General features: G+C 37.5%; 1 protein-coding gene across 2 annotated transcripts in view; it reads right to left on the reverse strand.

Moving 5' to 3' along the window:
- Window positions 1–27,775, reverse strand: part of E5 (empty spiracles homeobox protein E5) — a 64,358-nt gene that overhangs the window by 16,027 nt on the left and 20,556 nt on the right. The gene's annotated exons all lie outside the window — the stretch shown is intronic.

The raw sequence follows: 27,775 nt of genomic DNA on the forward strand, positions 1-27,775 counted from the left end.
ATAAATACTCTTCACTGCTATAAAAGAGGTTCGAAATAAGTAAATAAAGTTTTTAATACAATATTTACAATATGTATATTTTAGGACAAAAACACTTTAGTTCGCCAAATAAAAAATTCTCAAATCGAAGCAACATATGTATGTCAGTCAGCCTGTATTTATTCTCAATTGATAATTTGCCTTATACTGAACTGTTTACAAATTATAAATATTTTTTTGCTTGCCATTATTGTTTTATTGCTGTTGCCTTGCATTTTATTCAGCATCATCAGCCACATCATTATTATCATCATCATACATTGCTGCGCATTGCTGATTTTCATTGTTGCTTTTGTTGTTGTTGTGGAATATTTATTATTCTCAAGAGCATTCCTTGTTACCATGAATGGTCGACTGATTTCCTAGAATTCTTCATTGAACAACCCGTCCAAACAACGAACCAACCAACCAATCGACAAACATCATCAATATCCAATGATGGTTGTAGAGTCGGATGAGGCGTATCGTTCGCCCCAAATGCAGCGGCAAACATGCAAAACTCAACTAAGAATACGATTCATGCTAATAATATGCAGCAGGGTACAAGCGAGGCAGAGCGAGCGCGGCTTATAAACAAAAATATCTACTACGACGTCGAAGACCATCATCATCATCGGCGTGTGCAACAACGGTAGCGCTTTGACTTTTTAATGTGTCTTATCAAAATACAAATATCCGCTCAATTGAAAAGAAATATTTACTTTTTTTAAGCGTTGTAGGTTATGTTTTTATAACAAAAAGAAAAAAAAAAAACTGGGATGCAGAAAAAAATAAATTGTTCTTGTACACTTGCAGAAATGATAGGTAGAAGGGAATACGTTTATAATTTTTGTTAGTATAGGGGCCATTATTACATGTGCACTTTTACTATTGGATGGATTTGAAAACGCAAAATAAACCAATTTTTCCACATTAAAAACATAATTTTCACATTAAAAGTTAATGCCAAGAAGGTCCTCCTTGAAATTGAATGATCACTTTTAATTTTAAGTTAACCGGAACGCTGTAAATCTGTTCGAAAAATCCAAACTATAACAAAAGAAGACTTGTAATAATGGGGGTAGTTGTTTATGAGGTTACTCAAACATATGAATGATAAATTTTCAATAAATACTACATTACAGAACATTTGTTCCATAGACCGAACTAAGAAAATATCTCCAATTCTCTCTCTTTAGTGCTTCGCTTTTTGAAATACCGCGCCTTGTCATCTTTTCATCCACTTGTTTGCGCCATCTATTATTTGGCCTGCCAATTCTGCGTGCACCGCCATGTGGCTCGAATTTATACGCCTTTTTAGCGGGTTCATCATCGCTCATTCTTATTATATGGCCTAGCCAACGCAATCGCTGCATCTCGACACGTTTAACTATATTGATGTCGTTGTATAGCAGATACAGCTCGTGGTTCATACGACGTCATATTCACCGTCAACCCAGATCGGTCCGTAGATCTTTCGAAGAAATTTTCTCTCAAACACGCCAAACACTGCCTTATCAGCTTGCGTACCCAGGCTGCGGAACTATACATCAGCACGGGTAGTATCAGTGTTTTGTAAAGGGTTATTTTTGTTTGACGAGTTGTGGCTTTGTTTTTAAAGTGCTTACTTAAGCCAAAGTAGCATCTGTTGGCCAATACAATTCTTCCTTTTATTTCACAACTGATGTCGTTTGTTGTGTTTACGGCGGTCCCGAGGTATACGAAGTCTTTACTACCTCCAAATTATAGGAACCAACTTCAACAGTTTGTCCGATCTCAATGGACGCATTGCGCGTCGACACCATCAGTTTGGTCTTCTCGCCGTTTACCGCCAGACCCACTTTAGCAGATTCTCCTTCGACCTTCATAAACGTATCGGTTACTTCTTTTACTGATCGTCCCATGACATGTGGTTACTGGTGTAGATTGTGCCACTTCTTTTAACGATTGCCTCTAGTAAAACCTTTTCTAGAAGGATGTTGAAAAGATCACACGAAAGGCTGTCTCCTTGCCTGAAACCTCTTTTGGTACAAAACTCTTCGGAGAGGTTCTTTCCTATTTTAACTGAAGATCTTGTGTCAGTTAGAGTCATTTTACAAAGCCGAATGAGCTTTGCGGGGATACCAAATTCAGACATTGCTTGGAATACTTTTGAACGTAGCGGGCTGTCGAAGGCTGATTTATAATCGAAAAAAGGTGGTAGGTGTCGATCTGCATCTCTTGGGCATTCTGCAGGATTTGCCGCAGGGTGAATATCTGGTCAATGGTGGACTTGCTAGGTCTAAAGCCGCATTGGTATGGTCCAATTATTTCGTTGACCATGGGCTTTAGTCGTTCGCACAATATCCCTGGCACTATCTTGTAGGCGATAGGGAGAAGACTTATGCCCCTATAGTTGGAGCATAAAGTCTTATCTCCTTTCTTATGGACGGGACACAGGATGCTCCATCGTCGGGTACGCGTTCTTCCTGCCAGATGGAGTTAACTAGCTGATGCATACACCTTATCAGCGTGTCGCCTCCGGTTTTAAACAGCTCGGCTGGTAGGCCATCAGCTCCTGCTGCCTTATTATTCTTCAGCCAGTTTATTGCTGTCTTTACCTCATCTTGGCCGGGTGGTATACATTTAATACCATTTTCTGGGATTGGGTCTGTGAAGTCGACGTAGACTTCGCTACTATTGGATACCAACAGTTTGGAAAAATGCTCTTTCCATATCCTTAGAACACTTTCTGTATCAGTTACCAGATTACCTTGCTGGAGGATGTGCCATTTCCAAAGCCATCAGGTTGATGTTTCACTCTTTGCTAGAATTTTCGGACTTCATTCTGTCTCCTGTACATCTCGATTTGTTCACACTCCCGCTTTTCCATCTCTCTCTTTTTCATGCGGAAAAGACGTTTCTCCTCTCTCCTTTTCTGCCGATACCTCTCTCGTGCGCTACGCATTGCTACTGATTGTAAAGTAGCCCTATATGTCGTATTTTTCTCTTCGGTAGCAGCACGACACTCCTGGTCATACCATGGATTCCTTGGTGGAGGTCTCTGGAATCCAAGTATGGATTTTGCGGCTGTTTGCATGAAGTGGGCAATATTTTGTCATTGTGCTGGTATGTTATCGGAACGAGGAGTGCTTTGATTAAGCAATTGGGCCAGTTGAGTGGAATATGCTCTGGCTATCTGTTGTGATTGCAGCTTACCGATGTCCAATTTCCGAGTTGTTTTTGTTCGTACATTAATTGCTACGCACCTTTGCTGCAACAAGGTGGTGGTCCGAGTCTATGTTGGCTCCTCGGAACGATCGCACATCCAACACGCTCCATGAATGTCTTCCATCTATCACAACGTGATCAATTTTATTTCTTGTTCTTTGATCTGGATGCAGCCAGGTGCCTTATGAATATCGAGATGCTTAAATCTGGCACTGCTAACTACCATGTTTCCCCTGGTGACACGACGGTTATGTCTGTGTCCACTTGAGATGATAGAGGGACCAAGATAAATCATGGGCTTTGCCATGTAAATCCGGTCAGGACTCCTTGGTATCTTCCATCCCCTACGTTGATAAATAAATACATTATTTATACCCTCAGATTTTGGTTGTAGGCCCCACTGTTTCCGGTACTTTCCTCACAATAGTCCAGTCAAAATATACATTGAAATAGCAACAATTCCCACAAAGCTGAATTTTGGTGGAGAGCTAGGGTTTGCCATTAGAAGCAATATCCTAAAAGTCCCTATCAATCCCATGTGTGCAAAAACTGTTGTTCTGGGTCTAAGTTCAAAATTTAGGGATTTTTTAGGTTTTCGGATTTTTTCTTTTTCTAATCAAAAAGTGACAGAAAAATTCGGGTTAGACCCGGTTCTACTGAACCGGTTACTCCATTTCTGATCGGTCTTACTGTTTTTGAGAAAAATAAAAAAAAAAACTTAATAAGTTCTCCAAAAATGACCTTCGTTTGCACACATGTAATCGATGGGGACTTTTAGGACGTTACTTCTAATGGCAAGCCTTAACTTTCTACCAAAATTCAGTTTTGTGGGAATTTTTGCTATTTCCCCCTTATACGCATGACTTTTTTGACTGGACTACAAAAGTTCAAATTTTTCCGCAAAAATGGTGGACACGATAACTGTCGAAGGTACATAATTTGGTACATATGTAATTTGCACCTCATAATATTTATACCGTACAACATATAAACAGCTTTCGAACAAGTGCATTTTAAGAACATGCCTTGCATCGTTCTGAAATTTGTTTGCAGCGGCTCATTTACGACAATATAATATTATTCGGTGGTAAAGCCATACAATCCATGAAATAATTACCCTAAAGTGATAAAAAATCTACGACCATCATTTGGAGAAACCGCTACTTTTGTACTTTTGATAATAAAAAAAAATTTGTTTTAGGGACACGATGTTTCTGTGGAATGTATCGTTGAAATAATGATTTGTAGTCGAACAAGTCATGTCCGTACCTCTGTATGGTTGGTTAAGACGAAGGAAGTGCCCAATTTGACCCAAACTTTGTAAATTGTGATGTTTGTATATAAACTTAGATCAAGTTCGGAGATTAACTATATCGGTCCTCTCCTACACAAATGTTCAAAAAGTATTCCCGAAAGTGCATCTGTCGAATCGTTTCAAAAATTTTTGCAACAGGTTGCACGAGGGTACTATATACGTTTCTGGCCAAGGAAAAACCACGTGTTGCCAGGTGCCGATGACGTTAAATCTTTGTATGGTGATGAAGTAGCATCCTATAGCACTGTGAAAACTGGTTTAATTAATTCTATCGTGGACGACGCTCGCTCAAAGACGATGATCGTGAAGTTCGTCCAAATACGGTCGTTGTGCCAGATAACATTGATATAGTGCGATAACTAATAATTCAAGATAAAGGCATCCTTGATAATTTCTTCCACCAGCTTACATTGGATATTGTATGAATACCCGCATGTAACAAGTAAAAAAGTATCGGTCGGCTTTGCCGACAGAGATATACCCTCAGCCTGTGTAAATTGAAGCCCTTTTTCCAAAAAACATATGTATTTAGGTTTCAAAATTTTGGGCGTATGAACTAACAAAAATATTGATTAGGATTAAAGTTCAAAAGTTGTGCGGAGGAGGTACTTAAAAGAATGGACCGACATAGACTATGGGGTGCCATGGGGGGTTTTTACGCCCTTCGGGCTGTTTTCTCAAAAAGTATGGACTTGCCCCTGAAAAAACTTTTACCATCGTAATTGAGGCAGCGAATGTAAGCTTCTTCAACAAATATCAAAGTGATTGGATAGCAGGTCTTAAAGTGAACTTATCTGAAATTTTGTGTGGGAGGTACCGGATGGAGTGGACAAATATAGTCCATATTCGAACCTAATCTATATCTGGTAGATATATTAGGATGTGGAAAGTATAGACCAAATCGGTCACTCCCTTCAAGAGTTATTGTGCGCACAATTTTTCCGAACATGTTTGAACTTTTGTGGGGAAGGTACCTGAAGGAGTGGACCGATATGGCTTATCTTCGAACTTAAACTAAGTTTGGACAAAATATTACAAAAGCCAACATTTGGACAGAATCGGCAGATACGTTCGAGATTTATCTTGCGCTTCAACCATTACAGAGGTGTCGTAGGGTTTTTTGTTCAACTTTCAGGTTATTTTCTCAGGAAGTATGGACTTGCCCCTGATGAAACTTATACCGTCGTATGGGGGCAGTAAGTACAAGTTGTTACAACAAAAATCGAAGCAATTCGAGAACAGGTCCTAAACTGAACTTATCCGACCGTAGACCGATTGAGTCCATATTGAAACCTCATCTAAGCCTGGTAGAAGTTTCACCATGTATGGACCAAATGTGTTACCCCCTTCAAGAGTTATCGTGCGCACAAATTTTCCGAACATTTTCGAACTTTTGTGGGAGAGGTACCGGAAGGATATAACGATATAACCCATCTTCGAACTTAAACTAAGTTCAGACAAAATATTACGTGCTTGGAGACAATCGATTGATCCGTTCGAGATTTATTGTGCTGCAGTCAGACAGACGGACAGACATGGCTAAATCAACTCCAAAATTTCTGAAACGGATTTCGTCCAAACATACTTGGGGTCTAAAACCGTTATTTCGATGAGGCATATTTTGCCCGTATAAAAGTGTATATACCCTCGTTAGTATAAATGCTGAGGATATAAAAAGCATATTTAAGGAAGTACTTCCTTCCTATGACACCCCCATGTAAAAACGATTGATTTTTTTGAGCGCGTGGACAAATTTATAGATCATGCTGAAGACTACATAAGAAAACAATTGTATAAACGGATAGCGTTTGAATTCGAGTTTTTGTATTGAGGCCGGTGTTGGTGTTTAGATAAGGAGTATTTTGAAATTCACACAAATTCTGAAATTAGGTATGGAAGTTGCTGCGGACTGAAATGCGGTACTATTCCACCGAAATGGCTCAAATTTGGTATTTAGTTTTCGTTGTGGGTATAAAACTTTCTCCCTGTAGTTTGTCGGTACAAGTCCACGCCTTAGTATAGCCTCCATAGAAAGGTACCTCTCGATTTTCGGTATTTTTAAGGTTTTAGGATCATTTTCACGCCCAAAAGGCTGAAATTCGGTACTTAGTGTTCGTTGGGGGTACAAAACTATCCCCCAGAAATTTGTTGGTATAGGTACCTTATATAGCTCCCATTAAACGGTACCTCCCGATTTTTGGTATTTTGAAGGCATTGGCCTCAATATTCCACCGAAATGGCTGAAATCTATATATATATATATATATATATATATATATATATATATAAATATATATATATATGAAGAAAAGACAAAATTTTTTAGTTTTTCATAAAACAAAAATTAAAAAATTTTTTTTAAGCTACATGAAATATTTTTTGGTACATAGATTGGGAAAAAAATCCCATTCTTAAATCTGTTCGAGATACTAATTTTGGTTGTTGCGCGCAAAAGTTATGGCGGTTTCAATTCTGATAAAAAGAAAAAAATCTTTAAAAGACTCTAATCATTATATTGAGAAACTCTCTTAATTAGGGGCTCCCTATATACTATATGTTTACTGAGGTCCCATAACTTTAGTGAAAAAGTTGTAAATTTTCGCGGAAATTAGGAAAGCATTCAAAACAATTGGTAGTTTACAACTTGTTCTAATAAAATTCAAGCTGTTTATGCATCTGAAAAAAATATATAAAATAAGTCCGTAATCTAAACATCGCGAAGATTCAAATGAAACCAAAACTATACAAATCCGTTTAGCGGTTTGCATATTATAGCAAAAAACAAAAAATATATTGAGGAAATTTATAAAATTTTTGTAAGAGAAAATATTTATTAAAATTTATTTTGTGAGTTAGTTGAACAAAATGTAAGAAAAATAGGTCGGAGTTTTCCTTCTATTTTAGTTAAATTTCACGCAATAAATCACATTTTTTATTCTAATCACTTCTCGAAAACACGCTAACATCTAGCAGAAGATATGGATATCTTTCAAATAAATGTTGGGTTCCTTTAAATGGGGTATAATCTTGAAATAAAATTGTATCGGGTAATGTTCATTTTGAAATGCGTGTAAATCGTGAAATCCTCAAAATCACTTGATGCGCATGCGATTTACCAATACAGCGAATTCTTCTCTTTTAATTTGTACACATTTGCCAGGATTTACTTTGGCCGCTAAGATGTAGCATCGTCTGCAGTTTAGTGTGCAACAAACTGTATAACGCTTATATTTTGCACAAAGTGCATATACTTTTTATGCGCATCCGATTTCACTATCATCCATGAAAAAATACATCGATCTAAACATATTTCAATAAAATCCATCAAGAACCGTGGATGTAGCATCACACAGTATTTTTTGGATAAATCGGATACAGCTCCCATGCCACTAAATTTTTCAAACCGCTGTTTTCGCACAAACGCGAGTGATGATTCATTTTCTTCATTGAAATGGAAACGATCCACATAAAACGCGAATTAGTCAGCGATATTTTGAAAAATATTTTTCGCAAATTTTTCAATTTTTGCAGTAGCCATTTCCGCCGTTCTAGTAGATGGATTTTTACGATCTGTGATTCATATGATCCGGATCGTCAAAAAACTAAAATATCGCGGGGTACCAGCACACTCAAAACGATATTGTAAATACTGTACCCAAAAAATAGGTTTTTTAGAAAAAATATCGCACTAAATTTTGGCCTTTGGCAGTAGATTACTCTGCTGCTGTGTGGGCTACATACTCAATATACATACCAGATTATGCGAAATCGCGAGTTCGTTAATCCTATAATTGATTTTTCGAAATATCCGAATGCGCGTCCCAGTTACATAAAAAATACAAAAAACACCTGAAATCCGGCTTCAAAATGTCAGCATCCATAAAAGGTGGATGCAGTGGAAATTTTGGAAAGTGATACATTAGAAGTGTAATCTTTATTTTGTATTCTCCTACTTTTACTTTGGACAGATGTCCGTCATTTGAATGGTTTAATCAGAAATCGAATAGCAGTGTAAAAAACCTGTTTAGCTACAACGTGTTTTTTCCTATGTTTTTTCCTTTAAGCGGTCGTAATTACCACGTAAATTAAATTTTTTTGCTAAATTTTTGAGCTTTGTACAAAAACATCTAAATTAATCCAGCAGTAGTCATAGTTACTGGTAAACTACAATAGTTCGCGTATTATAATAGTGCAAACCTTGGCTTCATGGAAACTAAAAAATTTTGACTTTTCCTCATATATATATATAAAAGAGCAGTGAGGTGAGGTATTCACTGACTGACTGATTCATCAGCGACCAGACAAAACCGCTGAAGCTAGAAAGTTGAAATTTTGGGTGAAGGTTACTGTTGGTGTGTAGGGGTGAGATAAGGCTGGGTTTTTAGAAATTCGACCTAGAAGTGTACGAAAAGTACTAAAAGCTACTGAATATTGTACCCTTTGTATTAGGCAAACGGTTAGAGCTAGAATTCTGAAATTTGGAATAAGGGTAACTGATGAAGAGCTAGAAAGATGTACCAAAGGGTTTTTGGAAATTCGAACTATAAGTGTACGAAAAGTAATATAGGGTACTAAATTAAGTACAACTGAGATTTGGGTGAACGGATAGAGCAGGAATCCTGAAATTTGGAATGAGGGTCACTGATGAAGAGTAACGATGAAAGGTTTTTGGAAATTCGAACTATAAGTGTACGAAAAGTACTAAATGGTACTAAATTTAGTACAATTTGGATTTGGGTGAACGTATTGAGCTGGAATACAGACATTTGGAATGAGGGTCACTGATGAAGACTAACAATGAAAGGTTTTTGTAAATTCGAACTATAAGGGTACGAAAAGTATTAAATGGTACTAAAGTTAGTTCAATTTGGATTTGGCTGAACGGATAGAGCTATAATCCTGAAATTTGAAATGAGGATCACTGATGAAGAGTAAAAATAAAGGTTTTTGGAATTCGAACTATACGTGTACGAAAAGTAATAAATGGTACTAAATTTAGTACAATTTGGTTTTGGGTGAACGAATAGAGCTGGAATCCTGAAATTTGGAATGAAGGTCACTGATGGAGAGTAAAAAAGAAAGGTTTTTGGCAATTCGAATTAAAAGAATACGAAAAGTACTAAATTGTACTAAATATAGTACAATTTGGATATGGGTTAACGAATAATGGGGGTCACTGATGAAGAGTAAGAAAGATGTACCAAAGGTCGAAAAGTCCTAAATGGTAGTGAGTTTAGTATGATTTGGATTTGAAGAACTGGAATCATGAAATTTGGAATTAAGATTACGGTTGGAAAATAGAATTGAGATATGGAGGTAGTTTTGGAAATTTGTACTTATGGAAAAGTGCTAAACGGAACTACATTGGCTGAGATATGAAAGTACATTTTGGAAAATCGTGTACGAAAAGTGCTAAATGGTACAAAATTTGGTATGGAAAAATATTTGTTATGAAGATCACTGTAAAATTTGAGACAAAGTTCTGAGTTTGAAAAATTGTACAGAATATCGTTCCACTGATTTGATGTTAACGCCAAGGCGTTTCTAAATAATGTACTGAAATTAAGTAGTAAAAAGTGAAGCATCGGTCCAATGCGACAATTTTGTTAACTAGAAGGTATTTACCCCCTGATAATAAAAAAGGCTAAATTTAAATGCCTCCAAAAAATTTCATGCCACCAATTCCGAATTTCGGTTGGAAAATGTGCAGAAAATCTTCAAAATACTTTAAATCTTCAAAATATCTCTTCTAGTAAACGTGGATTGAAGTGGACATTTTTTAAATCAAACTATTATATCCTCTGAGTATTCAAGGTCCAAATTTAAATAAAATTGGACAATATACATTTGTTCTTCTTTTAAAATACACTAAGTCGAGCGGTACCGTTATATGGGGATATACGAAAACGTGGATTTTGATGGCCATTTTAATGCCGAAAATTTATCGGACCAATTCGGGTTCTGCGCGAAACCGCTAAAGCTAGAACCTTGAATTGTGAAAGCATAGTGGTTGAATGTGTGGGACTTCGGTGGATTCCTAATTTTTCAATGTACCTATTAGGTCTAAATAGCTCAACTCGAAAGAGAATTAATTCAAATATCACTCTAAAAATGACCTTCGCCTTAACAAGGCAAAACAAAAAAAAAAAAAAAAATGATTTCAGCATGAGCCAGGCTGGGACTCGAACCTGGGACCCCAACAACCAAGTGACACGGTTGCAGGCGTCTTAGCGTTCTAAGCCACCATCAACTTGTCATTCCGATGACAAATATTGATGATCAAAATCTTCTGATACAGAAGAACAAATAAAATAAAGGTGGAAAAAAGCTGCCTTAGTATTTGTAATAAAGCATTGAAAAATAGGGTTACCAGCCAAGTCGGACTATAGGAAAGGTTTGGAATTAAATGACTAACATTAAAATAAATAATTCGAATATACAAATTTCGAATGATTTGTGATATAAATGCTAGTCTCCAAGCTTAGCCTTCGTCCACCCACTAAAAAACACCATTCAATATGCCTGATGATCGGTCTAACCACCCGTGAAACGTAGCATAGTGGTTGAATGTGTGGGACTTCGGTGGATTCCTAATTTTTCAATGTACCTATTAGGTCTAAATAGCTCAACTCGAAAGAGAATTAATTCAAATATCACTCTAAAAATGACCTTCGCCTTAACAAGGCAAAACAAAAAAAAAAAAAAAAAAAAAGTGCGTTATTGTTGTTGTGAAGGGGTGAGATAAAGTTTAGTGTTTGGAAGGGAATGCTGTTTTAGTGAAGGGGTAAAACCAGGAGTCATATGTGAAATTTGCAATATGATACGTAGTTTTGGAAATTCGAAATAAAAAATATGGTAGTAGTGTAGGGATGCGATACGGCAGATTTTTTTGTAAATTCTGAATCGGTAATAAAAATAGGTCTTAGTACAACAGAATCTCCAGCATTTCCCATTCCCGTATTAAATATTGTTTTTATATATTTTTTTCCTTTTCCGCATACGAAGTAGCGGGCAGTTGCTAGTTTGGTATATAGTCTCCGTTGTGGGTATACAACTTTCCCCCACAAAATTTTTCGGTACGGGTCCACGCCTTCATGTAGCCCTCATAGCACATCACGATTTTCTGTAATTTGAAGTTTGTAGCGCCAACAACCCTCCGAAAAGGCTGAAATTTGGTATTTAGTCTTTGTTAGAGTTATTCAACTTTCCCCTCTAAATTTGTCGGTATGGGTCCACGCCTTCGTATAGAACGGTACATCACGATTTTCTGTAATGTGAAGTTTGTAGCGCCAACAACTCTCCGAAATGGCTGAAATTTGGTATTTAGTCTTTGTTAGAGTTATTCAACTTTCCCCTCTAAATTTGTCGGTATGGGCCCACGCCTTCGTATAGTCCCCATGAGTGGAGTCAAAAATTTTGGGAAGGAGATTTTCTTTCCACAGAGAATTCGAAATATGAAGTAAATACGAATTCTGAATCACTGTGCACCGATAATTGCCATTGAATTTGTTATGGGTTCAAATTCAAAATTATATGCATTTTTTGCCAGTGTACGACAAACAAAATATTTACCATTGAAACATTGCGGCAGAAATATTAAAAAAATAGCAGAACCCGGTCCGCGTTGCTGGCCCATCGTAATGAGTTTTAATGACAACTTTTTATGGACTTTACGCTTGACAATTCAAAAATAGGTATTTTCTACCTCAATTTATTTATCAACAGATTCTGTTTGTAAGCTTTCTTTTCTCTTACTGGCTTCGTTGGATTTTTTCGTCCATTGATGCTGTTTAGGATTTATTATCGTCCATGTTACCTGTATTTATTCTAAAGCGATCTCACTATATTGAGATTTATAGGTTTTAGTTTTTTCATGGTTGATGGACCGTTGAACCTCACCATGATCGTGGGTGCGCCCACCGTTGTCTCGAAAATCAATTAGCAAGCTGATGCAATCATAAGTTTAGCAAATATAGCGATTATAAAACAATTGGCCCCCGAAAGTCGTCTACAAATATATCGTATTTTGGACCACGGGACTTTCGTGAAAATTGCATGAAATTAGGTACAGTAGTTTTGGAAAAATAATGTATTGAAAAGAGTGGGCGTGGTCATAAGTTTTCATGATATAACATATTTAAAAAAGTTTGACGTTTAAAAGAAATGCGTGAAATTCATAAAACATACATAACAATGGCAAACATTGAGCTTTTACTGCAAATTTGATGGAAATCGGTTCAGTAATATTAAAAATATAACATATTTAAAAAACAGGCGTGGTCGGTTCTTTAGGCCCCAAGGAAGTACCTAGATTGTAGATTAATCCGTAAATTTTAAACCATACATGCGTAATTTTTGCAAATATTGCGTTTTTTAAATATCGCATAGGGGAGGTACCCCGCCCCATCTGGAATTCAATAAAATGTGTAGCCTGTTTTAGGGTGCCATTCCTGTACATTCCCCGACAATGTCAGGAAAATCGGTTCAGTATTTTTTGCAGAAAAAAACTTTAATTGAAAATTGAAAAAGGTGAGCGTGGTAAAATTTTGTTTCCATAAAAACCTAAGTTGTGTTGTGACGGCATTTGATTTTTATTCATAAAGATATGGCGTTTTTTTAAATATGGCAAAGGGAAGTACCGCGCCTCCTTCGAAATTCAAGAAAATATGCATCCTATTTTCAACGGGGGCCATCAGTTAGTAGTAGTTTTGCAGATGTAACATATTTTAAAAGGTAGGCGTGGTGAAGTCTTTGGATCCTAAAAAAGTAGGTAAGGTCGCGACGCAACCACAATTGTCTCGCAAATTAATTTCCAAACCGATACATTCGTACTTAATGTAAATATAGCATTCTAAAGGAATAGGGTATAGGGGAAGTACCCATCCGAAATTCAACAAAATATGTAGCCTATTTTCACCATGGGCCATCTCTATACATTGCCTGACAATTTCAGGAAAATCTGTTCAGTAGTTTTTGTAGAAAATATTAAAATTGAAAAAAGTGAAAATTGCATAAAAATCTAAGTTGGGTTATAACGAACATTTCAAAAAAAGTATTATCCAAATGGGCCCAGCCGTTTTCAACTGATGTCATCATCAAATAATGGACGTTTGGACGAAATCCATTTCAGACAGTTTGGAGTTGATTTAGCCATGTCCGTTCGTCTGGCTGGCTGGAGCGGAAAATAACTCTCGATTGGATCAACCGATTTGGTCCAAAATTTGGCTTTCTTAATATTTGTCCAAACTTAGTTTAAGTTCGAAGATGGGCTGTATCGTTCCACTCCTTCCGGTACTTCCCCCACAAAGCTCGAAAATGTTCGGGCAATTTATGCGCACCATATCTCTGAAGGGAGGAACCGATTTGATCCAAACTTTGCACATCGTGAAATTTCTACCAGACTTAGATGAGGTTCCAATATGGACGCAATCGGTCCACTCCTTCGGGTACCTCCCACACAAAATTTCGGATAAGTTCAGATTTGATTTGATTTGTATTGCAACAACTTGTATTCACATACGACGGTAAAAGTTTCATCAGGGCAACTCCATACTTCCTGAGAAAACAACCTGAAAGGTGCAGAAAAACCCTATGATACAGTGTGTATTGATTGCAGCGTAAGATAAATCTCGAACGGATCTGCCAATTCGGTCCAAAATTTGGCCTTCGTAATATTTAATGCAAACATAGTTTAATTTCGAAGATAAGCCATATCGGTCCACTCCTTCAGGTATCTCCCCAACAAATGTTCGGGAAAAATGTGCGCCCAATAACTCTTGAAGGGACCGATTTGGTCCATACTTTACATATCTAAATATATCTACCAAATATAGATCAGGTTCGAATATGGACTTTATATGTCCACTCCTTCGGGTACCTATTACACAAGATTTCGGATAAGTTCAGTTTAAGACCTGCTTCCGAATCGCTTTCATTTTTGTTAAAGCAACATGCATTCGGTGCCGCAATTACGACGGTAAATTCTAGAGAAAACAGCCCAAAAGGTGTAAAAACCCCTTTGCCACCATATGTAGTGGCTGGAGAGCACAATAAGTCTCGAACTGATTAACCGATTTGGTCAAAAATTTGGACTTCGTCATATTTTGTCCAAACTTCAGTTCGAAGATGGGCAATACCGATCCACAGCTTCCGGTACTTCCCCCAATATTTAAAACATGCCATTAAAATGGTATGCACTATGTCTCTTGAACGGGTCAACCAATTTGGTCCAACCTTTGGATCCCCTAACATTTTGTCCAAATTTAGTTAAACTTCTAAAATGGCCCATATCGTCGTCTCCTTAGTATATATACCTCCCCACAAAAGTTCAACATTTGTGTCCAAGTGCAGTTTAGGGTATGTTCGAAAATTCCAGTGTACATGTTCCTGGCATACTGGTCCAAAAGTTATACGATGACCCCCTGAAATGACTAGTGGGCGCAATATCTATCGAAAAAATATGACTCCCTAAATAGGATCCACTTCATTATCCATTCCTTTCCATTCCATTCCTTTAAGTACCTCCTCCGCAACACTTTTTATCTTTAATCCTATTCAACATTTTTGTTGAATAGGTTCAAATGTCCAAAAAGGGCCACAAACTTCTGAAAAGATCCCAGACATAGTCTGAGGGTATATCTCTATTACATACATATGTATATTTTAAAAAAATTCGGATCCTTTGACTATGTAGCACATAATCCATAATAAAATAACAATAATAACAACAAAAAGACTATTGTTTTGTTGACTATTGTTTAAAAGTCAGCGTTTCAAGAAATGTAGAAAGGAGATTAGCTGTAACAATTCTTCTTTGAAATATCGCGTGACCCGGTGTTGGTTATTGTTTAACATAAGAATAGTTTGAAGTGTCTAGAATTTTAATTTCCAAAATTCAATTTAAAAATAATTCCATCTTTTTGATTATAATAAAGAACTTAATTTCTCAATCCTCAGCTAAACACATTTGATTGACTACCGTCATCATCACGGCATGAGACGAAAAACTGTTGTTTAGGGTTTTAAAGAGCGTTTGCGGTAGTTTAAAATTCTAGGAATCACTTGACGTTGATATGTGTTAACCCCCCTGCCGTAATAAGAAAAAAAGGATTGTTTAAGAACTATGCACAAACACACGCACTCCTGTGACCTGTGGCTGCTGTGCTTTAGAAGTTGATGCGCCTGTGCCGATACCCTGCCGTGCATTTGCGCCACAATAACCATTTCAAACAACAGAAAAGGGCGTTTGTGCCGCCGTTGGAAATATTCCACGATTATACATTAGGAGAGGGCGAGAGGGAATGAAAAAAATTGGGTTACTTTACCTTTATTAAAAATTAGGCTTAAACATATTATGGTTTATTTGATTGTTTTTTGTTTCGTTTCGGTTATTATGAAGTGCATGTTTCGTTGGCAGTTATTCTCCTCAAGGTATCAACATTTCATGCACCTTGTTGTGAAAACAGCATGGTAATGAAGTATGGTGTTTTTACTCCTCTCTGTGTTTTTCTTGTTTTGGCTAGATTCCTTTGTTGTCTTTTGATTTTTTTTCTTCTATTATTTATTTCACCCCATATTTAGATTAATCCGTTTTCAGCCGACACCTTTGGGAATTCATAGGTAATTTCGTTCGTATTTTTCCCCGCTTCTCATAATTTAATTGTAATGGATATGTGAAACATTTAACATTATTTAGAGCTATTCATCAGTTTTAGTCCGCTGATCTGAGTAACAGCATTGTTGATGTCTGGTAATGGATGTTTGATAGATGTCTGTAATTGTAATTGAAGTAAGGTGGATATTATTCTCTCGTTTCCATGAAGCACATATGATGGCCTTTGGGGCGTTCACATATGTAATGAGGTTTGTTTGTTGATTAGGGGGAACGGGGTTTGTTTAATTTTTTTTGATGGCATGTCAATAAATACTTTAATTTTTACCTAAATTACCATGAAATATTGGATTAATATTCAACATAACAATGGTCTTTTGGAAGTGTATCAAATTTTGAAGAAAAAAGTAACAAAGTTTATACTACCTACACAACTGCACTTGTACCTGAAACTTCCACAGATTTTAATTGCACTCACAATCAAGTAAAGGGCTATATATACAGGGACAATAAACTTCGGTACCATAGGAGAACTTTAAAATTTTCGAAAATGTTATAAAGAATAATTTGGGGAAACCGTACGCGTCTACAGGTTGCGAGTATTAAAATTGCCACTATATGCATATGTATGCTTATTTGGTTGTTGTGAATCAAAAACTGTTGCGGACAATTCTGGGGATAGAGTCTCGGAGTAAATGTCCGAATGAATGGATAAGAGGATAAAATACCCAATACAATGTTCAACCATGAGAACAACAGAAGCATGAGAACAACAGAAGCATCGTTAGGAAAAGCACATAACAATGAAAAAAAAAAACATTTAAAGAGAAAACGTTCTAAACTCTCTAATTTTGGCGACTCCATGTTATCATGTTGACTATTATTTTCACTTCAATATTATCTTACTTATGCCCTTGAAAATTAAAATTATTTTTCTGCAACGGATTTTATGAAAAACAAGTAAAAAAGTATGTGAATTGAAACTTTCATCTATGGACAGATCGAATGTATTTAGGGTCTTTAAAGAATTTTGGGCCCTTTTTGGACACTTGAACCTGCCGACAATAATGTGGATTAGGATTAAAGTTTAACAATATTGCGGAGGAGATACTTAGAGGAATGGATCGACATAGTCCATTATGGAAGTGGATCTTATTTTGGGAGTCATATCTATTCAATAGATATCGCGCCTCCTAGTCATTTCATTGGATTATCGTATAACTTTTGGACCAGTATGCCAGGAAGCATGGACTTGTCCACGAAAACATAATATCTCAGTATACATTTCCAAAGGGTGACGTAGGGGATGGAAGATACCAAGGAACGGTCCTGACCGGTTTTAACATGGCAAAGCCCAGGATTTATCTTGGTCCCTCTTTCATCTCAAGTGGACACTGACCTCCCCGTGGTGTCACCTGGGGAACTGCCTTTAACACCCGTTAAAGGTAGTGAGCTAACATGTGCCGCGCGTTCACCCATAAGAACGTTAAAAACTTGGGTTTGGGCGTCGGGTTAGTAACCCTCCCCTAGAAAAAACAGCCTACTATGAAAAAACGAAAGAAAAGAAAAACAAACCCCTCTAAAGTTGACGAACCCCGCAAACGTTTTAAGGACCATGATCTGCGAATCTGCACCTGGAATGTTCGCACTCTTTATAGAGAAGGTGCAGTCTTCGCATTGGCAGACGTACTTGAAAAGTACAAGGCCGATATTACTGCCATACAGGAAATACGATGGATTGGGAAAGGCGTCACAACAACACCTAAAGGTGACGCACTGTATTATAGCTGCCATGACGTAAAGCATGAGTTTGGTTGCGGATTCGTAGTTAGTCGGAGACTAAAACATCTGGTATCCAGCTTCACCCCAGTGAATGAAAGACTTGCTGCAATTCGAATAAAAGCTAAATTCTTCAACATCAGCTTTATTTGCGCTCATGCTCCCACTGAAGAAAAGGACGAACAGACCAAAGATATATTTTACGAGCGCTTAGAAGAAACATATGACCGTTGCCCTGCCCATGACATTAAAATCATTCTAGGCGATTTTAATGCCAAAATTGGAAAGGAGAATATCTTTGGCCCAACAGTCGGGAAATTCAGTCTCCACAGTGAAACATCTGACAATGGTATGAGGCTGATAGACTTTGCAGCTGCAAAAACATGATAGTTAGCAGTACCAGATTTAATCATCTCGATATTCATAAGGGCACCTGGCTGTCCCCAGATCAAAGAACAAGTAATCAAATTGATCATGTTGTGATAGATGGAAGACATTCATCCAGCGTGTTGGATGTACGATCGTTCCGAGGCGCAAACATTGCTTCGGACCACTATCTTGTTGCAGCAAAGGTACGTACCCGTCTAAACGTTGCAAATAAAGCACGAACAGACACAACGCGGAAGTTGGACATCGATAGGCTGCAAACACAACAGATAGCCACAGCATATTCCACTCAACTAGCCCAATTGCTTAATGCGAGCACTCCTTGTCCCGATAACATAACAACACAATGGCAAAATATTGCCCACTCCATGCAAACAGCCGCAAAATCCATACTTGGATTCCAGAGACCTCCACAAAGGAATTCATGGTATGACCAGGAGTGTCGTGCTGCTACCGAAGATAAAAATGCGGCATATAGAGCTACTTTACAATCAGTAGCAACGCGTAGCGCACGAGACAGATATCGGGAGAAAAGGAGAGAAGAGAAACGTCTTTTCCGCAAGAAAAAGAGAGAAATGGAAAAGCGGGAGTGTGAAAAAATCGAGATGTACAGGAGCCAGAATGAAGTCCGAAAATTCTACCAAAGAGTGAAACATCAAACAGATGGCTTTGGTACAGGCACATCCTCCTGTAGAGACCAGCAAGGTAATCTGGTAACAGATACAGATAGCGTGCTCAGGATATGGAAGGAACATTTCTCCAATCTGCTGGTATCCAATAGTGGCGAAGACGATGATACCGCAGATCCAATCCCAGAAGATGGTATAGAATGTATACCACCCGGCCAAGATGAGGTAAAAACAGCAATCAACCGGCTGAAGAATAATAAAGCAGCAGGTGCCGATGGCTTACCAGCCGAGCTGTTTAAAACCGGAGGCGACGCGCTGATAAGGTGTATGCATCAGCTAGTTAGCACCATCTGGCAGGAAGAACGCGTACCCGACGATTGGAACCTGAGCATCCTATGTCCCGTCCACAAGAAAGGAGATAAGACTGTATGCTCCAACTATAGGGGCATAAGTCTACTCCCTATTGCCTATAAGATAGTGTCAGGGATACTGTGCAAACGAATAAAGCCTATGGTCAACGGGATAATTGGACCATACCAATGCGGCTTTAGACCTGGCAAATCCACCATTGACCAGATATTTACCCTGCGGCAAATCCTGGAGAACACCCAAGAGATGCAGATCGACACATACCACCTTTTTGTCGATTATAAAGCAGCCTTCGAGAGCCCGCTGCGTTCAAAGGTATTCCAAGCCATGTCTGAATTTGGGATCCCCGCAAAGCTCATCCAGCTTTGTAAAATGACTTTAACTGACACCAGGTCCTCAGTTCAAATAGGAAAGAACCTCTCCGAAGAGTTTTGTACCAAAAGAGGTGTCAGACAAGAGACAGCCTTTCGTGTGATATCTTCAACATCCTGCTGGAAAATGTTATACGAGAGGCAAACGTCAAAGAAGTGGCACAATCTACGCCAATAGCCACATGTTACTTGTTTACGCTGATGATATAGACATCATGGGACGATCAAAAAAGAAGTAACTGTTACCTTTATGAAGGTCGAAGGAGAATGTGCTAAAGTGGGTCTGGCGGTAAACGGTGAGAAGACCAAGTAAATTGTGTCGACGCGCAATGCGTCCATTGAGCTCGGACCAACTGTGGAAGTTGGTTCCTGTAATTTTGAGGTAGTAAAAGACTTCGTCTACCTCGGCACCACCGTAAACGCAACAAACGACATCAGTTGTGAAATAAAAAGAAGAGTTGTATTGGCCAACAGATGCTACTTTGGTTTAAGTAAGCAGTTTAAAAACAAAGCCACATCTCTTCAAACAAAAATAACGCTCTACAAAACACTGATACTACCCGTGGCTCCGAAGCCTGGGTACTTGCGCAAGTAAGCAGGCATGGCAGTGCTTGGTGTGTTTGAGAGTAAAATTCTTCGAAAGATGTACGGACCAATCTGCGTTGACGGTAAATATCGACGTCGCATGAACCACGAGCTGTATCTGCTATACAACGACATCGGTATAGATAAACATATCGAGATGCAGCGATTGCGTTGGCTAGGCCATATCATACGAATGAGCGAAGATGAACCCGCTAAAAAGGCGTATAAATACGGAACGCTTGGCGGTGCACGCAGAATTGGCAGGCCAAGGAATAGATGGCGCAAACAAGTGGATGAATAGATGAAAAGGCGCGGTATTCCAGAGTGCGAAGCAACAAATAGAGATATTTTCTTAGTTCGGCTTATGGACCAAATCGGTTAGTCCCTTCAAGAATTATCGTACACACAAATTTTCCGAACATTTTCGAACTTTAGTGGGGGAGGTACCGAAAGGAGTGGACCGATATAATCCATCTTCGAACGTAAGCTATGTTTGTACAAAATATTACGTAGCCAAATTTTGGACCGAATCGCTTGATCCGTTCTAGAATTATCGTGCCAGACAGATAGACGAACTTTCTGAAACGGATTTCGTCCAAACATACTTGAGGTCTAAAACCATTAATTCGTTAGCATAAATGCTGAGGGTATAATAATTCCCCAGCAAAATGTTCGATGACAAATCATGAGTTGAATCATGGGTGCAGTTGATCTGGCATGTCATCTTTTTGTCATTCACACTCATGAATTTTATATGAGCGTGACCCCCAAAAGATGGAATTTACTTGTGAACATTTTCGTCCGAAAATTTTTCACAACTTTCGACGTGGATAATCGCGGCAAGAGCGCATCGATCATACTAAATCTTTGTATGTGGCGGACACTCGCTAAAAAACTAAGGTCGTCCAAAACGACCGTTGTGCCAGAAAAAAAATTAAGCCGTGCGTGAACGGATAATCCAAGATCGCCATGTTAAATACCGTCAGATAGAGACATCCTTGGGTATTTATTCCACCAACTAACATTCGATATTGCATGAACACCTGGCCGCAAAAATGGATTTTTCTCGCTAGATTCAGCAAAATTGGTCAATCGCTCAAAAAAGGATCTCGTGGATTAGTGCAAAGAAATTGTGCATGAAAACAATCGCGGTGCTTCAAACGTCATTTATAAGATCATTACAGATGACGAATCTTGGATCTATGCTTGGAAGCCCGAAACAAAACATGAATCGACCGTTTGGGTCTCCGAAAGCAAGCCAAATCCAACGAGAGTTGTTCATGGAAATATATCTTTGAAGCAAATGTTAATACTGATCGTGTGGCGACTCTACGGCTTGAGAAATAAAGGACGGTTAATTCTGAGCATTACACTACAATTTGTTTGCCTGAAGTATCCTGAGAAATTCGAAAAACGAACAAGAGAAGACGAATTGTTCTGCATCATTACAATGCGAGCTCTCACACATCGATTCAAACCAGCGCCTGTTTGACCGGATAAAACGTGGAATTGATGGGTCATATGCCGTACAGCCACGACTTCATTTGATTCCAGCAAATCAAGAAAAAAGGCGTGGTCAACGATTTTCGTCGCTAGAAGATGTTGTAAATGCGTTCAAAAACCATGTTTTGGAGGTTTCTCAATCAACCCACTGTAAACAACCCAACGCATGGTCATATGTCAAGCAGACCTGAGTACGCTTAGGCTAAAAGCTGTCAAACTTTCCAAAAAAAATGTCAAATGTCAGAGGGGGGAGGGGAAGTTTTCAAGGGAAGAATTTTTTGTTTGCTGACACATGAGACTTGATATACAGTATAGTCTGGATAATCCGGACACTCGCTAATACGGACAATGCGGTAATCCGGTTTTTTTACATTGTAGACTCTGCCACCCGGACATCACATATTTTTCTTACCTTTTGAGCATTACATTCACATTTATTTCATTGACGTTATCGTTCTTAGCAATAGCAATTGGTGTATATATAAGAAAAATTAAGTTTTTCAAAGTTTTCAACTTACTAGATATCCACTGTCAACTCAGTTACACAGTCAATATGGAATTAACTATCTGAATCTGTCAAATAATTTCCTATCGTTCAATCATTAATGACTGGATATGATAAGCAACGGTATTTAAAATCTAGGGTTGGGTTGCCTGGTTCCATGAAAAATCGCCCTTTCCTCTAAAGGAATTAGTTCATTAGCCCTCCTATTAATGAGAAAAGTTGGGACAAGTAATGTATTCCAAGAATATTTGACTTAGAAATGTTTAAATCATTGGAATTTATAGCTAAACGAGGGAATGAGTAGAGTTTTGTTGTTTTGCATTCTCGTAATTATGCAACCAATAGATTTAAATTACAGTTTCCTAACAAGACATAAATTAAATAAAAACAAGTAAGAAAAGTCTATAGTCGGACGGAGCCGACCATGGGATACCCTATACCACTATCCCTGGACAATCGCTCTCCACGGAACTTCTTTTCAATGATTGTGAAAATTTAATTATTAAATATCAGAGATGTAATATATAATACTTATGACCAAAACCAAAAAGTTATCTAGCATGACAAAGACATTTTTGTAGCAGGAAAGGAAAATTTAGTTCACACAAACTAAAATGTAATGAAACCCACTTATGTAGTACTACTACTTCCGCTGTTTAACCGCTACGTTATTGAAATTTTTACCAATTTCACACAAAAGTTTCAGTCCATTTAACCCGCTAAGTATTATCTGATCTTCACGTTGGTTTCTACGCTTCTTCTTCATCATAAACTCAAACTTTGTTTCAAATTTTGCGGGTTATTATTTTGACCTACAGAGCCGCTACAAAATTGGTTAAAATGTTGTTTTTGGTCCATATCATCCCCTGAACATTTCACGATCATCTTCTTCTTCTTCTTTATTTGCCTATTCGTTTTTCGAATTTTGGCGATCAATGCAATTATATACATACATATTACATCTGTTACATTATAAATTTCATTTTGGTGTTTATAAATTTCTTATTATCTCAGCAAATGACTCTCTGTTTCGGCTTTCGCTGAGAAGATTCCCAACATCTTGGATACCAGTCCACTCCTGTATGTTATTAATCCATATCAGTTCTTTTCTTCCTCTAGTGGGTCTTCCTTCAATTTTTGTTCGGATTATATTTTGGAGTAGCTTATATTTGTTGTTTCGCATTATATGACCAAGATAAGCTGTTTTTCGTTTTTTTATTACATGGATTATTTCCTTTTCCTGGTGTAGCCTTTGCAGTACCTCACTGTTTGAAACAAACTGCGTCCATGGAATTTTCAATATTCTTCTGTATGTCCACATTTCAAAAGCTTCTAGTTTTTTAATATCTGTTGCCTTTAAGGTCCAAACTTCGACAGCGTATAACAGAACTGACCATACATATGTTTTCATGTATCGCAGCTTGGTTTTTATGTTTATATCATGGCTGGTAAAGATTTTCTTGTACTTGATAAATGCTTCCCTCGCCATTTCAATTCGGCATCTTATTTCGGATGAGTTATCCAGCTTGTCATTTATCACTGCACCGAGATATTTAAAGCTGTATACTCTCTCTACTGGTGTATCTTTTATTGTTAATGTGAAAGGGGGACAGCGGTTTTCTTTGCTCACAATCATATATTTTGTTTTCTTAATATTGATTTTTAACCCATACAACTCGCTTTGTGCTACCAGCCTATTTAAGAGATATTGAAGACCTGACATGCTGTCAGCTAAGATTGTTGTGTCGTCTGCATATCTTATATTGTTGATGAAAGCGCCATTTACAAATATTCCTTTCTGAACATCTTTAAATGATTCCTGAAATATTTTTTCGGAGTATACATTGAATAGTAAAGGTGACAATATACATCCTTGCCTAACACCTTTAGATATTATTATATCTTCAGTCATCTCTCCTTCAACATCAACCTGTGCGGTCTGTTGCCAATATAAACTTTTTATGCAGCGAATTTCCTTTTCTTCGATACCAATAGATGCAAGGATTTCTACAAGTTTATCGTGTTTGACTGTATCAAATGCTTTTTCATAGTCTATAAAGCAAATATAAACGTCTTTTTGAGCATTTTTACATTTTTGAAGAAGAACTTCAATTGAAAAAAGCGCTTCACGTGTTCCCATTCCTTCTTTAAAGCCGAATTGGGAGAATCCCATAACATTTTCACATTTTTTATATATCCTGCCATGAATTATCTTGAGAAAAATTTTAAGGGCATGGCTCATAAGACTAATTAGTCTATAATCGTTGCATGCTTTTGGATGTCCTTTTTTAGGAATAGCTATGAACGTAGATTTTAGATAGTCCTGTGGATATTTACCGGTTTCATATATGCAATTAAAAAGCCTTACAAGTATGTTGATATTATCACCTTCAATCAGTTTAAGAATTTCGGATGGGATTTCATCTGGACCACATGCTTTCTTCATTTTAAAAGATTTAATAGCAGCTTCAGTTTCGTGTTTAGTTATCGGAGTTCCTACTTGTGGCTCGGGTTCCATTATGTCGTAGTTTGATCTGTTTTCATCTGTATAAAGAGAGGTTATGTAATTCTGCCATATAGCTTTTTTCTCCGTAATATCAAAAACAGCTTCATTGTTGCTGTTGTATAGAACTTTTGGCAGTGATTTACGATATATTCCCGCTGCTTCCTTAATTTTTTTGTGGAGATTAAAATCGTCATGAAGTTCTTGTAATCTTTCGATCTCCTGGCATTGTTTGTTAAGATTGTCATTTTTAGCTGCTCTGATTGCAGATTGTACTTCTTTATTTAATTCATGATATAATTCGTAGTTGGAATTCTTATATTTTCGACGTTCTTCCATTAGGCCCAGTATTTCTGCAGTCATCCATTCATTCTTCCGTTTTCTTGCATTGCTTCCTAAATTATTATCTGCTATTGATTTTAGCGATTGTTTTACCGACTTCCATATGCTTTCACTGTCCATTCCTTCAATTTTACTAAATTCTTGCCCTATGAAGGCTTTTATTTCTGTTTTTATTGATGGCTCATCAAGTTTCTCAACGTTAATTCTCTTACGTATTTTTTTCTTCATGTTTGTCCTTAGCTTTGTTTGTAGCTTTGTCATCAGTAATACATGATCGGATGGGACGTCCGCTCCTGGATACGTAGAGGTTTTTGTTACAAAAGAAGAATAGCGTTTGTTAATTAATATATAATCGATTTGATTCCTCACTATGTTTGTTGGTCTATCCTGGGGTGACTTCCAGGTATACAGTCTTCTAGGGGGAAGGGAGAACATTGTGTTTGTAATTTTCATGTTATGTTCCTGGCAGAATTGGATCATTCTGCTGCCTCTTTCATTCCTCTCTCCTAGGCCATGTTTTCCCGTAATCCCGGGCACTATATCTTGGCCCACTTTAGCATTAAAGTCGCCTTGAACTATCGTTATTTCATGGTGTTTAGTCATGTTCATTAAGTATTTAATATCTTCGTAAAACTCTTCGACTTCTTCTTTGCTTTTATCAGCGGTAGGTGCATATACTTGTATAATATTAATTTTTAGTGGTCTTGCTTCCAATTGTATAAGCATTGTTCTATCAGATTTGGGAATAAAGCCTGATACACATTTTGCAATATGTTTTTTAACAATAACTCCAACACCGTTTCTGTGATTTTTATTCATATTTCCTGAATAAAACATTTTAACATTTTCAGAGACAAAGTCTCCACTGTCAGGCCACCAGGTTTCGCAGACTCCTAAAATGTCGATTTTCAATTTATTCATTTCATTCACGGTATTAGCAAACTTTCCAGATTCATAAAGACTTCGCACGTTCCATGTACCAATATTCAGAGTGTGTTTTGTTTTGCCTCCGGGGATTCTTAGCACCCTCGTATGACCGGAGATTGAGGGCCGTTGTTCATGTGTGTCCATATTTGCATGATTTTCATGGGATATTACTTCAATGGTTTCCCGTTGCCTTCTGAAGGGTTTACAGTTTTCCTTCTCGGTATTCAGCCGCTCCACTGGAGTACAGACGCTGTTTGCAGTCGCCCAATATGGGAACAGACACTGCTTTTTCCTTTTTTCTTTTGGTTCGCCCCACATATTTTATTTTTGCGGTACCCATCATATGTTGAGCGTTCCCCTATCCACCACCTGGGGAGGCGTCCGATGGGAGACAAAAAAAAAAGAGAAAAAAAAAACAACTCCGCACGGTCATCACCAAAAACTAATCATTTCTATTCTGGCCCGAACCCAACCACCTTAAAAAATTCGTTACAATCGGTCCATAATTGCGGCCTTAAGCTTGTTTACAATTTTTAATGGACGGACACACATCGCTAAATCGCTTTATCTCGTCGAGATATGAATTTTGGCATACCAAATAAGGGGTCTAGGACGAATATTTCATGGTGTTACACAAACTTTTGGAGAGACAATATGTAGCATGGGATAAAAATGTGGTTCTCTACACAGAACCCATTATATATTAGTCAGTAGGCCCGTTATCTAGCAAACACTTTATTGCAATTTACATCAGAGGAAAGATCAGAGTTTTTTCCATATGTAGGCTACTTTCCGAAATATATGTCCTCAAGGAATTAAAATATCGACCAAAAATAAAATTTTTATATTTTTCATACAAAAGTAATGGTCCATTTCAACCGCTAAAGAATATCAGGTCAACATTCAAAATTGTAGGCATCTTTTTCGACCTATACTCTTACCCGGTGCAAAATTTCGTGACTATTGATGTATAATAGCGACTTCTAGCGAGTTTATTATTACACTACAAACAAATAACGGAATATATTAGGCTGTAACTCCGTTATCTGATCATGCACACCAACATAATTGGCATCAATTGAAAAGTCAAGCGTTCCACTTTCAAGTATATCTCACTTGTCCGGAATGTCACTTCCAGGAATTAAGATATAAGCTGTATATTAAAAATTTTCACAATTTTCACACAACAGTTTTGGTCCATTTAACCCTCTAAATATTATCCGATCGCCATCTCAAATTGCAAGCTTCTCCTTTGTGATATACTCTTAGCTTATTTAAAACTAGCAAATGCCCGCTACTTCGTATGCGGAAAGGGAACAAAATATATATAAACAATATTTAATAAGGGAATGGTGAATACTGGAGACTCTGTTGTACTAAGACCTATTTTTTTTACCAATATTTTTTTCGATTGTAGTCAGAATTTACAAAAAAAATCTGAAGTATCGCATCCCTACACAACTACCATATTTTTTATTTCGAATTTCCAAAACTACGTATCATATTGCAAATTTCAGATTTCACTCCTGGTTTTAACCCTTCACTAACACAGCATTCCCTTCCAGTACGAATTTCCAAACACTGAACTTTATCTCACGCCTTCACAACAACAATCACGCACATTTACAATGCAAGGTTCTAGATTTTGCGGTTTCGCCCAGAACCCGAATAGGTCCGTTAAATTTTTGGCATTCAAAATGGCCATAAAAATCCACGTTTTC

The sequence above is a fragment of the Musca autumnalis genome, unplaced genomic scaffold (assembly GCF_047663935.1).
Source record: "Musca autumnalis isolate F117 unplaced genomic scaffold, ASM4766393v1 scaffold_1, whole genome shotgun sequence".
NCBI lineage: Eukaryota > Metazoa > Arthropoda > Insecta > Diptera > Muscidae > Musca > Musca autumnalis.